Source organism: Oculina patagonica, chromosome 4 (assembly GCF_052425735.1).
Source record: "Oculina patagonica isolate OP01 chromosome 4, crgOcupat, whole genome shotgun sequence".
NCBI lineage: Eukaryota > Metazoa > Cnidaria > Anthozoa > Scleractinia > Oculinidae > Oculina > Oculina patagonica.
Genome location: NC_135761.1, coordinates 61,158,731 through 61,173,640, shown reverse-complemented (window position 1 = coordinate 61,173,640; position 14,910 = coordinate 61,158,731). Strand labels below are relative to the sequence as shown.

The 14,910-nt window shown below is 37.7% G+C and overlaps 1 pseudogene; it reads right to left on the bottom strand.

Moving 5' to 3' along the window:
* Positions 1-13,143: 13,143 nt before the first annotated feature.
* On the bottom strand, positions 13,144-14,089 carry LOC144648043 (adenosine receptor A1-like; annotated as a pseudogene).
* Positions 14,090-14,910: the final 821 nt, after the last annotated feature.

The window sequence follows — 14,910 nt, the reverse complement described above, 5'->3', positions numbered from 1 at the left end:
TTCAGTTAATTCAGCATTTTATAAATAAAGTTAATTTTATAAATAAGAACAAGCCCAGTAAGGTTCAAGACAAGACGTTACTTTTATCTTTCATATTGTCGCCCAATTAGTTCTAGGTTAGGAAAGTTAGAAAATTATTGCCTCGTCACTGAGAACTTAAAGCTCTTCCAATCATTCTAGTTAGATGTAGGTTAGTTGTTGAAATTTGAAACGAGTCATGCACAAGTGTAGATCATTTCCCTTGGAAAACAAATTCAAAATAAAATATACTGAAATAAATTGCATCAAAGCTCTTTTATTTCTTTAGTTTACTCAGCTTACCTTTTGTGGATTACCTCTTCAAATGTTGGTAATAATAGAGACGTACACTCGCTTGTAGTACGAAATAAAGCGTGAGGTAAATTTCTTCAAAATAAAGTTCATGTTATGTTATGTTATGTTATCCAGTGTGCAGCATTTACCACAGTTGGCCCACTGTTCAGTGATAATGAGAGGTTAAGCATGACGTTTACGGCAAACGGCAAATGGCAAAAATTGAACTTTTGGTGTCTGATTTTAGCCGTTTGTACAATTTAGGGATATTTTTTGCATTTACTGTGATTAAGGGATTTTTTTTCTTATTTTTCAACTGGCTTTATTTAAGTGCTAAAGAAAAAGAGAGCAAAATCAGAATTATTTTTGCCGTTTGCCGTTTGCCGTAAACGTCATGCTTAACCTCTCTATTAGTTGCTACGGCAACGCTAAAAGCCCTTAACTAGACTGTTAGGCATTGGTCTATTGTTTTACGAAAATGATAAAATGTGCTCCAAAAATGCTCAAACGTTGCTAAAAAATTGCTCCTAAAATGATTAATCGTCCTAAAGTTCACAAAAAAATAAAATTCATACAAAAATTATAAAACTCACCAATGGTGTCCGATAAAGGATCGATAAAAGATGCTACAATCATGCTTTGGCCGGAGAAAAGTGCTTTGAGTTGCTTGCGCCACATAACGATTCTCCAGAAGCCAAAAGTTGCCAAAAAGGTGCCGAGCACAATCGGTGGATGCCTATTTACTGCAAAACGACACTGTCAACGTGGCCGTTTTAATATATTTCATATAACTGATATTACAAAATTTTTTGCCATTTTTTGATGTAATGAAGAAAATAAGTTGGTTCGGAAGCTTGTGTACCTTTAAAATATACGCTATTTAGTTACAAAAGTGTCCTGGAGAGAAAAAATGGCTATTTTCCGCTGCTTGTTTTGTTTTGAAATTTTAATACTGTGGAAAAAAAAGAACTAAAATTATACCGTCTAAAAATAAGAATAAATCAAAGTGTTCGCATAGGAACATCTATCAATTGCCATAAATCAAAGATGTAAATTTACAACACTGAGCAGCTAATAGATCGACTATCAAGAACTTTTTAAAGTTCTTGATAGCACTTAAAAGTGCTACCGACTGGAATTTTCGAGAAAAAAATTTCAAAACTCCGAATTCGCATTTCTTCATATTCAGTCAAAAGAAACCCTTTGGTGAACTATTTACAAAAATGACATTTAAAATTTTCAAAGGGTTTTTATATTTGAGAAAATCGGCAAAAGGTTAAAAGGCCGTTTTCGCGTCCCCGCCGCCATAAAATTTTGTCGAATTTTTGTGGGTATTCAAAACACTCGTACGGAAAGAAGGTTGAACGTATGAAATTTATCTTTGGCAGGTATGCGGGGCATCCAATATACTACACAGAAACCTAAAAATATTGCAAAACGATGCAATTAAACAGATCTTTTTTAAAGCCCGAAAATTGGTATTTTGAGCACTTTGGTAAACACTTGAAACAAGGGTAACTTTGGTGGCAAAAATCGTGTCCTGGTACATCGAAATTTGGAATAAAATATAGATCGGCGTCAAGTACTATTATGGTACTGTAACATATAAAAAATCCAGCCCGGGTAATTTAAAAACCACCCGTTGAGAGAAGTAAACGCATAGTGAACATTTCATAAATTGACTACAAAAATTGTCACGGTCACGCAACACTAGTAAACACATTTCGATCTGATTTATTCAATGTGTTTTAGTTTTGCTCACTTTGGCTACAGTTTATGCTCGAAAAAGTCTACCTATCTTATGTATAATTTACTGTTTTGTATTCATATAAAAATTAATTGTAGAGGATGGGATAATTGATCTGACCGCAAAAATACAAAGGTCAAGTTTCGTGTCATATTTACCGACTTTGCCGCTCACACTGTGTAACTCGCACTGTGAAAGAAATAAAACAATTCAAAGCGAAATGTCTTCACAAAGTAGTCTCGAAGCGTGTCATATTTTATTCTGGTGGTTCTGTTTCATTAAATTACTAACTATTTAACACTGGTAAAAGTTATTTTTAGTTCCGGCTGTATCGATTCTGTAAAGTTTTTCGAATACCTCAGTCTGTGTGTCAACAACATGAATTTTGCAAATCGTGTTCATAAACAAGATGATGATCTTATCGACAAGCGTATCTATAGGAGAACATCGCAAAATGAAGTAGCTGTGTTCAACTGCTTGTATATTTTCCTTTTAAGAGTGCGGGTCCTCGACTTGATATTATACGCCAGAACTGATACATGTACATGTTTACCAAGAACTGCAAGAACTGGAATTAGATGTCTGTCTGAATGTCTGTTGATTTCCTGTTTAACAATAACAATAAAAAAAAACACTCATGGCTATAAAGCAAAAGATACTATACCACTAGCAGCAGCTTACCATACATGTCCAAACATAACAAGTAACGATTCTCGGCTGGTTGAGCAAATACCAAACACATTCGAAAAGGCGAACTCCACAGCCGTTGTCAGCCGTCGTCACGCTCTCCCCTTCGCTCCACTGTTCCCAAGCTGTCTGCCTTTCTCCCGTTTGCAGTTCTCTGTCTTTTTACTGCGGCATTCACAACCAATCTCGACTCCCTCTTTGTACCTCCAGACTCTTAAAATCAAATTCCATCCTTTGGATAGCGGGGAAAGGGAAGGTTTTATACGGGTGTTGGGCGGGGGGAGGGGGGGGGTAGGGGGTCAAGGTTTATTTTGTCATTGATCTTATTGTCCCACAAAGTGACTGACCAGATTACCAGAATTGCAGAAGTAATCGTTACCTTAAGGTTGCTATTTTTAGGGGCTACTTATTTAAGCCATTTTTCTGAGCAAGATTTAGTGACTATTTAATTTAGCGATTTCAGAATTTGTTTTTTTAGGCCAGGCCCTTGTGTGGGAAATGGTCCAGGCAAACTCTCTTTCGAAGAAAAATCTGTGGCAGCTACAATTCTTTTGCAATGAACTTGGACTAGCTGTTCCTGTACCACAAGTGAGGAAAAGGGCTCTTTATGTGGTCCTGTTGCAAGAACTTGTCCAGGAATGTAGTTGCATGAATGCGGGACCAAGTTAAAATGCTCTGTGTTCTGTTGCGTCTGCAGCTATTAAAAACAGTGGCGGATCAAGGGGAGAAGCCATTGGGCCCTGGTCCCCATTATTTTTAGGCTAAACCGAGGCCCACGGGACCAAGAAAAATCATCTTCAAGAGCTAATTTCAGGTAAGGATGATTGGGGGCCCTACCTACCTAAAGGTCTGGATCCGCCACTGTTATAATTAGTACACATAAGCTAGCTCCTAATAAATTGTCCAATACTAAGTGTCGTCATACTAGCCGTGCATTTAAAATTACTGTTTTATACACCTCGAGTGACTTCTAGTACACGCATCTCCAAGCTACGTGAGATCCGACAAAGAATTGTGCCAAAGTCTTCCTAACGTTGTGTGGCCCTCTGCATTTAATCGTCCCACATATCCTAAAATAAGGCAAGGGGCAAACCTTCAAATACTGAGAAGTGGAGACAGGAAATGATTTCCGACCAATTTTTTTCTGCAAGGTTGGTCCTTTTCTTCTCTCTACTACAAGGTTTTTTGTCGCTGTTGTTTTTTTTTTAAGTTAAACCTCTCTTCCTGAATTTCTGTCCACCTCAGTATCTGAGGGCTGAGGGCCAACCCTTAGCTAGTTCCCAGGCTGCTGTCAGTACAACATACCTCAAGGGTGCAATTTTTAACGGCTTCAAATTTTAGTGATTTAAGCGAGTAGCACGAAAATCGCTAAATTTAAAAGTACTCGCTAAAATTAGTCTTCGTCAAATTTAATACTCGTTAAATTTTAGTACCTCCCTCCCCCCTCCCCAAAGGAAAATAAATTAATCATAGTCGACATCAAAAATTCTTTTAAGAAATGGATATCGAAACTTTGTTCTTTCTGACAATGCCGTCTAGTGATTCTGTTCTTTTACTGAACATTTATTTCCATCTTAGCTATTACTTTATGAAATACTGGTTTACACTGGGTATCTTTTTTTCTAGGGCCTGCTGTTTTCAGTTTTTTAAAAAAATCTGATAATCGCTAAATTACATTGTCGCTAAATCTTGCTAAAAAAAATCGCTAAAATTACTACCATCTTAAACCTTAAGGTAACTGATTACACCAGGTAATCTGGTCAGTCACTTTGTGGGACAATAAGATCAATGACAAAATAAACCTTGACCCCCTACCCTACCCTATGGCGGCGGGGACGCGAAAACGGCCTTTTAACCTTTTGCCGATTTTCTCAAATATAAAAACCCTTTGAAAATTTTAAATGTCATTTTCGTAAATAGTTCACCAAAGGGTTTCTTTTGACTGAATATGAAGAAATGCGAAATCGGAGTTTTGAAATTTTTTTCTCGAAAATTCCAGTCGGTAGCACTTAATTATGTTAATCAGAGATGTAGAGTGATTCCAGAAAATACAGTCATACAGATGTCACGTGCTTAATTATAGACATTGGTTCAATATTTTTAACTATGTAGTAACTGAAGTAACACAAAATGCACTAAAAATGACACAGAAATGAAACTTAGAGCCGAAGACTAAACTCCGTTTGGTCACACATCTTTATGTTGCAGAGCAGATTTAGGAAAAACAGCAACGAAGGAGACCAAAGCTTCTCGGCAATAAGTTTAATGTCGTAAGATACCTCTTCCGATTACAACTGTTTTACAAGTGCATTGCTCAACCCATTCTGAGCTCTTCTGATCTCTACAAGCGGTGTTGACCTTCTATTTATGTTAACAGGCAATAATTTCAATTACAAGACAAAAGTAAACTGCTTTGTTATGGATAAATCTAGTAGGCTCAGCTGTTTAGGACGGCGAGAACAAACGAATCGTAAACCTAGTCCGATTTGTTTACTCAAGTAAAAATCTGTATTTTAAGGAATAACTGTGTCAAGAACGGCTAAAAAGAGAATAGTAATCGAACAAGAGGAGAGTTGTTCCACTGAACTAAGTGTACACGTAAAGAAAATTAAGTTCCCGTTCGCAAAAGTATCGGAATTCTAAGCTTTCCTCTTCGACAAGGGAACAAAGGATTCTTGAGGTGTTAGGAGTGAGTCAGAAAACTAGATAATAATGAGTTCTAAGGAAACTCATTATTATGCGAATCTGAACCAAAACGTGCGAGCGTTTTACACTGAAAAACAAACTAATCATTGCAAGAAATTGCTTCATCGGGAACTATGACAGTTGAGATTACTCTTAGGAAATATTCTTAATCTAGTGAATGGAAGTAACGTAAATACAGCTTAGGAAGTTATTTCCAAGTTTCTAGTTGTTTGTCCTGATTTACAGTTTCATAATAGATCGCACTAAAAGTAACAGTTCTAGTTTACGCAGTTCGGTCAACTGTATCAACACTTAAACTAAACGAGTTGTTTTTCTTTGGTGGTTATCAACATCTACCTTCTACCTTACATTTCTTTAAGATAAATAAACCCCAAAATACCTTAATATTGAAATCCCCAAAATAATACCTTAAATAACCCAAAGTTAATAAAATGCCCAGAAATATGAAAAGAACGGCCAAATAGTTAATTTTAAAATCTCCCCATAAAACCTTTAAAATTTCCCAAAATATTGCCCAACATTTAATATTCTCTTCACGTCACATCAAACAAAATAATGGGCGCTTATTCGAGGCTGGGCGCTTATTAACTTTTCCTATCTTCAGGGTGGGCGTTTATTCGAGGTGGGTGCTTATTCGAGGTTGGGCGCTTAATCGAGTAAATACGGTATTTACCTTCCTTTTTTGATTGGTGAACTCAATTAAGTGGCCATTTTGATGTGGCAACACACAGGTCAGCCGACAACGTTATCATCTCAGTCAGAGCAGGAAGGATGGAAGGCAGACCATTTTTTTTCTCTAATCCCTTCCTGGTGTCTTATAAAATGGAAATAAAAGCACAATGTTGCATATTCCAGCGGAAGATACAGGATAGGAATGAAATGGCCATTCATTATTAAGTTTTACAACTGCGAGAAACTCAGTGGGATTAAACATTTACGAACAATACTCTAACACCCGAAGGGAAACCGGCTGTTCAAAAATTTAAACCGAACACTTCTATCAATGCTGAGAGTCCTGCTAGAGAAACAGAAATCCCAGCGGTATGACCAACTTAATGAGATAGTCCATTCATACAACTGTACTTGCACTGACTCTCAGATGGCTTAATTCCGGCACCTGTGTCAATGAGATCTTGTTCTCGTACGAACTTGACTGGACACGGGAACACGATTATGACCTTATTGGGAGCAACTCGGAAGAGGTTGGACATACCAGTTTATAAAGTCTGGAGATGGAAGATCAAGTATTTGAATGTTAACCTGCTACTACCATGTTCTTGCTTACCTGTACAGAGACAAGTTAAGACATCCACGAGTAGGCCTTTACAGTGTCCAGCGAAACCTACAGGCACTACTCTACCTTTGCTCATGAATCTAATACGATCAAACGAATCTTCTCTTGTAAAATTAAATACATGATAATTTTCAGGGATAACGCTTCCCACAAGAGTAGTTTAATATTTATGCGTATTAATAACGAAAACCACTGCCCAAGCTATATAAGTGAACTATTACTCAGGAACTCCGACCGTCATTGTAGAAATAGTCGTTGCGGGAAGTACAACTTGGTGTGCCCCTACTACAACAGAGAATCAGAAGGGGGTCGTTCCTTTCAAGTAAGAGCGATAAAGTTATGGAACAAGATTCCCCTGGACGTTCGCAAGAAGAGCACCATTGGGTCGTTTAAGTCTGCACTTAACCCTTAAGAGGCTGTATCTGTAATAGTGGTCTGCCCGTTCTGGCTTGTTAAATAGATTTCGTTCTTTTCTAGTGTGTTGCAAGACTTTCATGTACTTATACTAAAAACACAATTCACTTGACCGGATCATTAATTTTTTTCGAGTTTTTAAGGATTTTCGGTTCACCCGAACGAGCACTTGTAACGACCACTGTCAAGGCTTAAATTTACCACAACGTTGAAAATTAATTAAAAAAGAACTAACAACTTCTGTACCAAACAAACACTACAGCCTGTTTAATTATGTCTTTTTAATTTATCACACCAACTTTCACGAACATTGAGCTCGAATCAAGCTAGCAGCAAAACATTAACGACACCCCTATCACACACCTTGATGAAACACTTGAAAACGGCTCAGATTCAAACTTTATTTTTGAAAAAGTGAGGCGGTCTACTTCAATCAAACCAACGCAGCCGAAAAGTAGTTGTAATAGAAAATGTTTCTATCGAAAAAAACCTTTTGGTATCGTCTTAATGAAATATTTACAGCTGTGTAAACTTGCCCAATTTCGAAGATCTTCATGTTTGCAGCCATTTTGAGGGACTCGTCAGGACGAGGAGTTTCATCAACTGGCCTCGCAGACATACCTCACACCTTCAGAAATAAACAAAGATTAGATATAAATGCAGTGCAGTTCAACTGAAAGAGAATAAACCGTGTTTAAAAATGGAAGCTCGACTTACATTTTGACTGTTACGGACGTCTACGGACGTACGGTTGTTACTATTGGAATTTCGCTCGATGATTCCACTAGAAATAACAATATTTGACATACAAACTTCGACTTAATGTAATTTATGAATCAGCTCAAGGCAGTAACTTTGTGCTTTTCCTTCCTTACTGGCGTACAGCAAAGATTTTCCATCGCAAAACGTTGAACGTCGAAGAAACAGCTGAAGAAACGGCCTGTCGGTCACTACTTCATGTATGAGGCACTATACGGTACACATACGGTACACAACGGTACTCCATACATGAAGTATATAACCGACCAATCGATAAACATGTCAGTTCGGTCTTCTTTACCTGATGCTTGCTGTTTTGTCGTGAAAACAACTTCGCTGTACGCCGGTAAAGAAGGGAAAGCACGAGGTTACTACCTTTAACTGATTCAAACGCTACATTCAGTCAAAGTCTGCGTATCAAATATTGTTATTTGTTGTGGAATCATCAAGCGAAATTCGAACAAGAATTACCTTACGCCCGTAGAAATCGTTGAAATGTAAGTCGAGCTTTCATTTTTAAACACGATTTATTCTCTTTCAGTTAAACTGCAATGCATTTATATCCAATCTTTGTTTATTTCTGATGGTGTTAGGGATGTCTGCGAGGCCAGTTGATGAAACTCCTCGTCCTGACGAGTCCCTCAAAATGGCTGCAAACATGAAGATCTTCGAAATTGGGCAAGTTTACACAGCTGTAAATATTTCATTAAGACGATACCAAAAGGTTTTTTTCGATAGGAACATTTTCTATTACATCTACTTTTCGGCTGCGTTGGTTTGATTGAAGTAGACCGCCTCACTTTTTCAAAAATAAAGTTTGAATCTGAGCCGTTTTCAAGTGTTTCATCAAGGTGTGTGATAGGGGTGTCGTTAATGTTTTGCTGCTAGCTTGATTCGAGCTCAATGTTCGTGAAAGTTGGTGTGATAAATTAAAAAGACATAATTAAACAGGCTGTAGTGTTTGTTTGGTACAGAAGTTGTTAGTTCTTTTTTAATTAATTTTCAACGTTGTGGTAAATTTAAGCCTTGACAGTGGTCGTTACAAGTGCTCGTTCGGGTGAACCGAAAATCCTTAAAAACTCGAAAAAAATTAATGATCCGGTCAAGTGAATTGTGTTTTTAGTATAAGTACATGAAAGTCTTGCAACACACTAGAAAAGAACGAAATCTATTTAACAAGCCAGAACGGGCAGACCACTATTACAGATACAGCCTCTTAATATGCTAAGTCCGGATCATTCCGGGATTTGGAGGAAAGGCCATTCAACCACTTATGACGTCACCAATTTACACGTAGAGCCAAGAAAATCGATTAACGGTAACAAAATCAGAACAAAAAAGAAAAAAAGAATTTTCAGCATATTAAGGGTTAAAAAAAACATGTTTTAAACTCTATCTATCTATCTATCTATCTATCTATCTATCTAAAAAAACAAAAATGTAAAGGGAAGTCACAAAACACAACCCGCGGTCTGGCCAGGACCTCACGCATGCGCACAACCTATCACCTGGGCAGTGGCAACCATGGACAGCTGTTTCGGCCTTGTTAGGCCTCATCAGCATGGCATAGCCGTCGGGCAGCAATAGGACTAAAAGCCCTATGTAGTCTGCCCTTTACTGCCGAGGCGGGTGCAAGGCACCCCTTTAAGCTTGTGTGGAGCTGGCGCTTAAAGGGGTGCTTTGCACCCGCCTCGGCAGTAAAGGGCAGACTACATAGGGCTTTTAGTCCTATTGCTGCCCGACGGCTATGCCATGCTGATGAGGCCTAACAAGGCCGAAACAGCTGTCCATGGTTGCCACTGCCCAGGTGATAGGTTGTGCGCATGCGTGAGGTCCTGGCCAGACCGCGGGTTGTGTTTTGTGACCTGCCTTTACATTTTTGTTTTTCTATCTATCTATCTATCTATCTATACTCGAGGCGAGGGAGTGTGCTAGGTATGGGGTCCATCCTTGTATGATCTTTCCATTCCATTTTTAACCAGTCATCGTTAGTCATGAATAAACGACATTATTTTTTTTCTCAAGCATCTCAGCGGTCCGGAATCCTCAATCCTTGAATCTGATTGGCTAATCGCTGTAACGCATAAACAAATTTAATATCTGGTACTGTTCTAAGACAATATCTAGCCAATGGTTATATTTAATCTTCTTCGTGTCTGTGTTTTTTCTCTGGTAATATAAATGTAGTGTCGAAAACAGGCCGTCGAACAGTCCAGTGCGAATGTCGTATCTTTTCATGCCAGTCAAAAGAAAATGATAATAAACGCCTGAAATACCTTTTAAAGGCACCTTTATTCGTTTAAATTGTGTATGCAAATGTGTAGAATGATCTACACTTTGTCTCCTTGTTCCCCGCAACGCGTAATTCTGGGGACAAGTGAGTTCAACCCCTAACCCTAACCCTAAAACCTAACCCTAACCCTAAACCTAACCCTAACCCCTAAACCCTAAACCCTAACCCTAACCCTAACCCTAACCCTAACCCTAACCCTAACCCTAAACCCTAACCCTAACGAAGCTGCTATTAACAGGTAGATGGAAAGTATAAGAATTAACTCTTATATGGTTTTAGGTACTGGAAAATAACGCAGGATTTCCTGCTGAGCGTTAACCCTTGAAAGGAAATCGGAACCAGGCATACGAGGCAAAGAAAACTTATGTGAGCTCGGTGGGAATGGCACCTTGCTGCACCGAAGATGTCAGAAGGGAGCAGTTCGTTGGTAATTAAGGTGGTAATTCACAGCAAGGTAGATATTAAGGGTACAATTACGAGATGCAATGTTGCGCCATGCACCACTTAAAACTAGAAGCTTTCTAGGGGAAACGTTCAGAAGGAAGTCTTAGCTTATTTTCCAGCACCTGAAATCACATTGCCCGTTGATGTTATTTCTCTACTTTCCATGTCACCCACTAACATGATCAGTTCGTCCGTGGTTCGAAAGATCATGGGCGGGGAGCCAGGCAAATCACACGCAACATATCATGGTTTAGTTTCTTTCGCGGCCGTCATGTGGGGTCGACGCGCAGCAACTTCTAGTGACGAGCCCAAGCAATGGCTGCGAAGAAGACAAGAGAGCGTTTGGACTTGATTACATCACATGCATGCATACATGCATGCATGAGCGAATCAATTAAATTCAGGGCATTATGAATGTTCAATCGTGTTGTGTTTTGTTGGGTTGACCGGCTGTAGCTGAAACGAAGCTAAGTTATGGCGTCATTAATGGTGTCCTTATGGCATAAAAGTAACATGTTAATCAGAGATGAGCAAACGCAATGAAAAAGCAATTGTTAGCTTGAGAAGAAACACTTTGAAAACATGATACACGGATGTTTAACAATCCTTTTATTTGCTCTTGAAATTTACAGCAATTGTGTTAATCAAATATGTCTTATAACATTTTAAAACAGTCAAAACACCTTTGATATCAAAGATGTATTTATAGCATCGAAAATATAATTTAACATACAAAGATGTGTTATAACATCGAGAATATAATTATCATTAATTTAACATTCAAAGATGTGTTGAAATAAATAATAAAGATGGTAAATTTTAAAGATGTGTTACACTGTATATCATCGAGAATATATTTAAACATACAAAGATGTGTTATGACATCGAGAATATAATTATTATTATTTTAAGATACAAAGACGTGTTATAACATCGAAAATATATTTTTACATACGATATATGAAGAAATAATTTTAAAAAAAAATCAAAGATTTCCAGTATTTTTCAGTTTATGAAATTTGATTTTGTGACCGTTTTATGTATTATTTACATGTATTACATTCGGAGCTGCCACCTGCAACAATTAATTCAAAATTCAAATTCTTATGGGCTAAGATCTCGGCATTTCCTAAAAATAGAAGCAGCATAACTGGGTCTTTTTGGGCGCTGGTAGATTTGTTTGCTCTGTAACCCAAGTTCAACTTCTCGCCCACACCCCGTAAATAGCCAACTGGTCAGCCTACTGCAAGATAAAAATCTTGTCTGCGTTGAGTTTATTTTAACTATTAATTTTATATATTTATAAAACTAACTTGTACAATACTCCAAAGGTAGTTGTAAGGCGTTTTTCTTCTGAAGGTAATGAAAGCTGACATCCATATAACAAATATTGAATCGTCAACTTGGTCACACTTCTTTCGAATGACCACAGTCTAACAATAAAACAATGTTATCATATTTACGGAAAGTTGGAAAGTTCTCTATGCCTAAGTTACGCCAGTAAAAAAAATTATGTTGCAGCAATATTCCTGGGATTGTGCATGGTCATTACATGATTATCAATATATAGGAAGTTTGTACAAGGCCTTCATAAAATCTTTTCTAATTAAGATACTTGGCCCATGGTACACTGGGACAAGTCAATACAAACAACCGGGAAAAATATTTCTGCAGCTAGGGATAGATGCACACAGCTAATAATATCAATTGAATAGATTGCCTCTAAGCATTTTTAACCTATAGGTACGTTAAACCCTAGTTATAATTAAAACTTTACCAACATAACCTACACTGTATTTTTAGTGAGACTGTCAAGATCCCGGAATGCAAATTCTCATCGTAGCTGAAAAACGTTTCTTATTTGTGTTCATTAATCAAGGAATAAACTAAAATATATAAAAAGGATTGCGAGCACTGCCGGACCTTAAGAAAACCAAAAGCTAAAGCTAGTCAATATTTGGATATGAGAAATTAATCCTTGGACGTACAAGCTAATTCAAGCTAAGATTTTCTTTCTATTGAAGCAAAGCAAAATTAAATTTCATTGAGTAGAAATCTCGGACCTTGTTCTAGAAGACGACACAATTTTTGTTGGTTATGAATTCATATGAAGTCATTAGATCAGCCATATTGGTTTTCACTATTTTCATAGAAAGTTAGAAAAACGGAAAGTAATACAAATACAAGCCAAATTGCTTATTAAATGTAAAAATATACGAATTCAAAAAATCAAAATTAATTCAAACCTGTAACAAAGACATGCAGTTCACAAATCAAAATTTCCACAAAGGAAGAATGACCAACTACTAAAACGTTTCAGCAACACAGAGTAAAGTTGCCGTTTTAAAGTTACAACAAAATAACCTCAAGGGGGTGACATCAAACCCCCCCCCCCCACCCCCTCTCTTCCCCTCCAACGTCCCCTTTGTATGTCTGAGGGTTAAATAAAAGTAATCCTTGGATAGCATCTCCTGAAAGGAAGTAAAATTATTCTTTCCGGGTAAAAACTCGCTTATGGTTGGGAACCTGCATATCTTGGCAAATGATGCAACTGACCCAGTCTCATTTGATGGATCGGAGCAACTTCATTTCCTCTTTCACAGGGAATTACACAACAGTGAAACATCCGCAGACGGGCATTCTTGAATTCTGAGATTCTGAATGGATAAATTATCACGTTTACAAGCGAATTACTGAATTGTAAAAACTTGATAATATATATGACAAAATATGAGAAATACCAAGTTGGAGCAAAATAAAACAAAGTGTTCAGAATTTGAAATGGGAGCCAGGTTAAAAGAGAAGCTCCTGAAATAAAAAACAGTGTCTTTGCTAATCTTGCTTCTCTTGCCACGTGATTCTGGTTACCCATCGTCGGTGATTTTTGTCTCTTCCAAATAACACAATACGCGCCACAGATTACTAGAAGGGGCGTGCTCTGGAACAAAATGAGTGGGTACACGAAGCTCTCAAAAGCAAAGACTTTGAAGTAACGCATTACGCGCAAAGAAGTGAGCACTGCCGCCAGTATCCATGGTGTGACAATAGCTAACACATAAACACGCAATTTCAGAGTTCTATGACGAAACGGCCAACCGATGGCGTACATTCTCTCCAACGAAATAACGGCAAGCGTATAGATAGACGTTATACCAGTAAGAATGTCAGTTAATTGATACACGGGCACCATCGGCCACATCGTAAGATATGGCCGACCTGAGTGCAACATTATACTTAACGCTATGAAAAGAGGCAAACTCAGCAATCCAACCAGTAGATCAGTGATAGCTAAACTTATCAGCAGAAAATGAGCGCGTTTGCGTAGTCTCTGTTTGAGAAATATCCAGATGGTAAGAACATTTCCAACAACGATCAATGTTGCTAACAATCCAAAACACAAACTCCACACGATGTTCCATGAGTTAAGTGTCATTGTCAGTAAGAACCGGGCAAGCTCCACGGATCGAGGTTGGCCGATTCCCTTCAAACTTTCAGCGTTTTTTCTCTATCGGATAAGATTACGATCGGTGCTATTCTTGGTAAAATAAATTGAATTCCTTCGGATTTTGACCACCCCCTAGTTTTTGGAGCAAATTAAGCAAGATACGGTGGCGAATTTTTGTCAACTTCCACGGCTAATTTTACTAACGTCGGATAACTCTTGATCATTTTTACGACTGTTACGTATTGTCCTGCATATAAACAACTCATTTCTGTAATATAAACGATTTTGGATAAAAAGCTTTACTTTGGCTCGACTCCAAATATTAGCATTTTTTGGTTATCAGATGCAAGGAAATTTTTTGCAATTTTTAAAGCCAATTTTCTCCAAAGTGCGGCAGTCTCTTTTGAAACCAAACATATCTTTTATGAGCCCTTCCATAGTCTAAATAAATCCGCAAACTCTCATTTGGCAAGTCAAAATTCCGTCGCGTGAACTTCCTCGCGAATTGACTTAATTAGCATAATTTGATCTAATTTGCATAATTGTCGATTTCCCAGAAAATTGTCACGCTTGTTGTTTCATGTTGAAGGTGTTTATTAACTTCTTTTTTAGTATTAATAAGCACGATAGACTACTTTCTGAGCATAGAAGGTATATTTAAAAAATTTCCCACTTACAAAGCATAAATTCTTTCCAACAAACTTCCTAGAAATTTGACCAAACTTGATTTGTCATCGAAATTCATGTCTCCCCGAAAAATTGTCACGCTTGAGTTATTACATGTTGAAGGCATCTATGTTCTCTTCAAG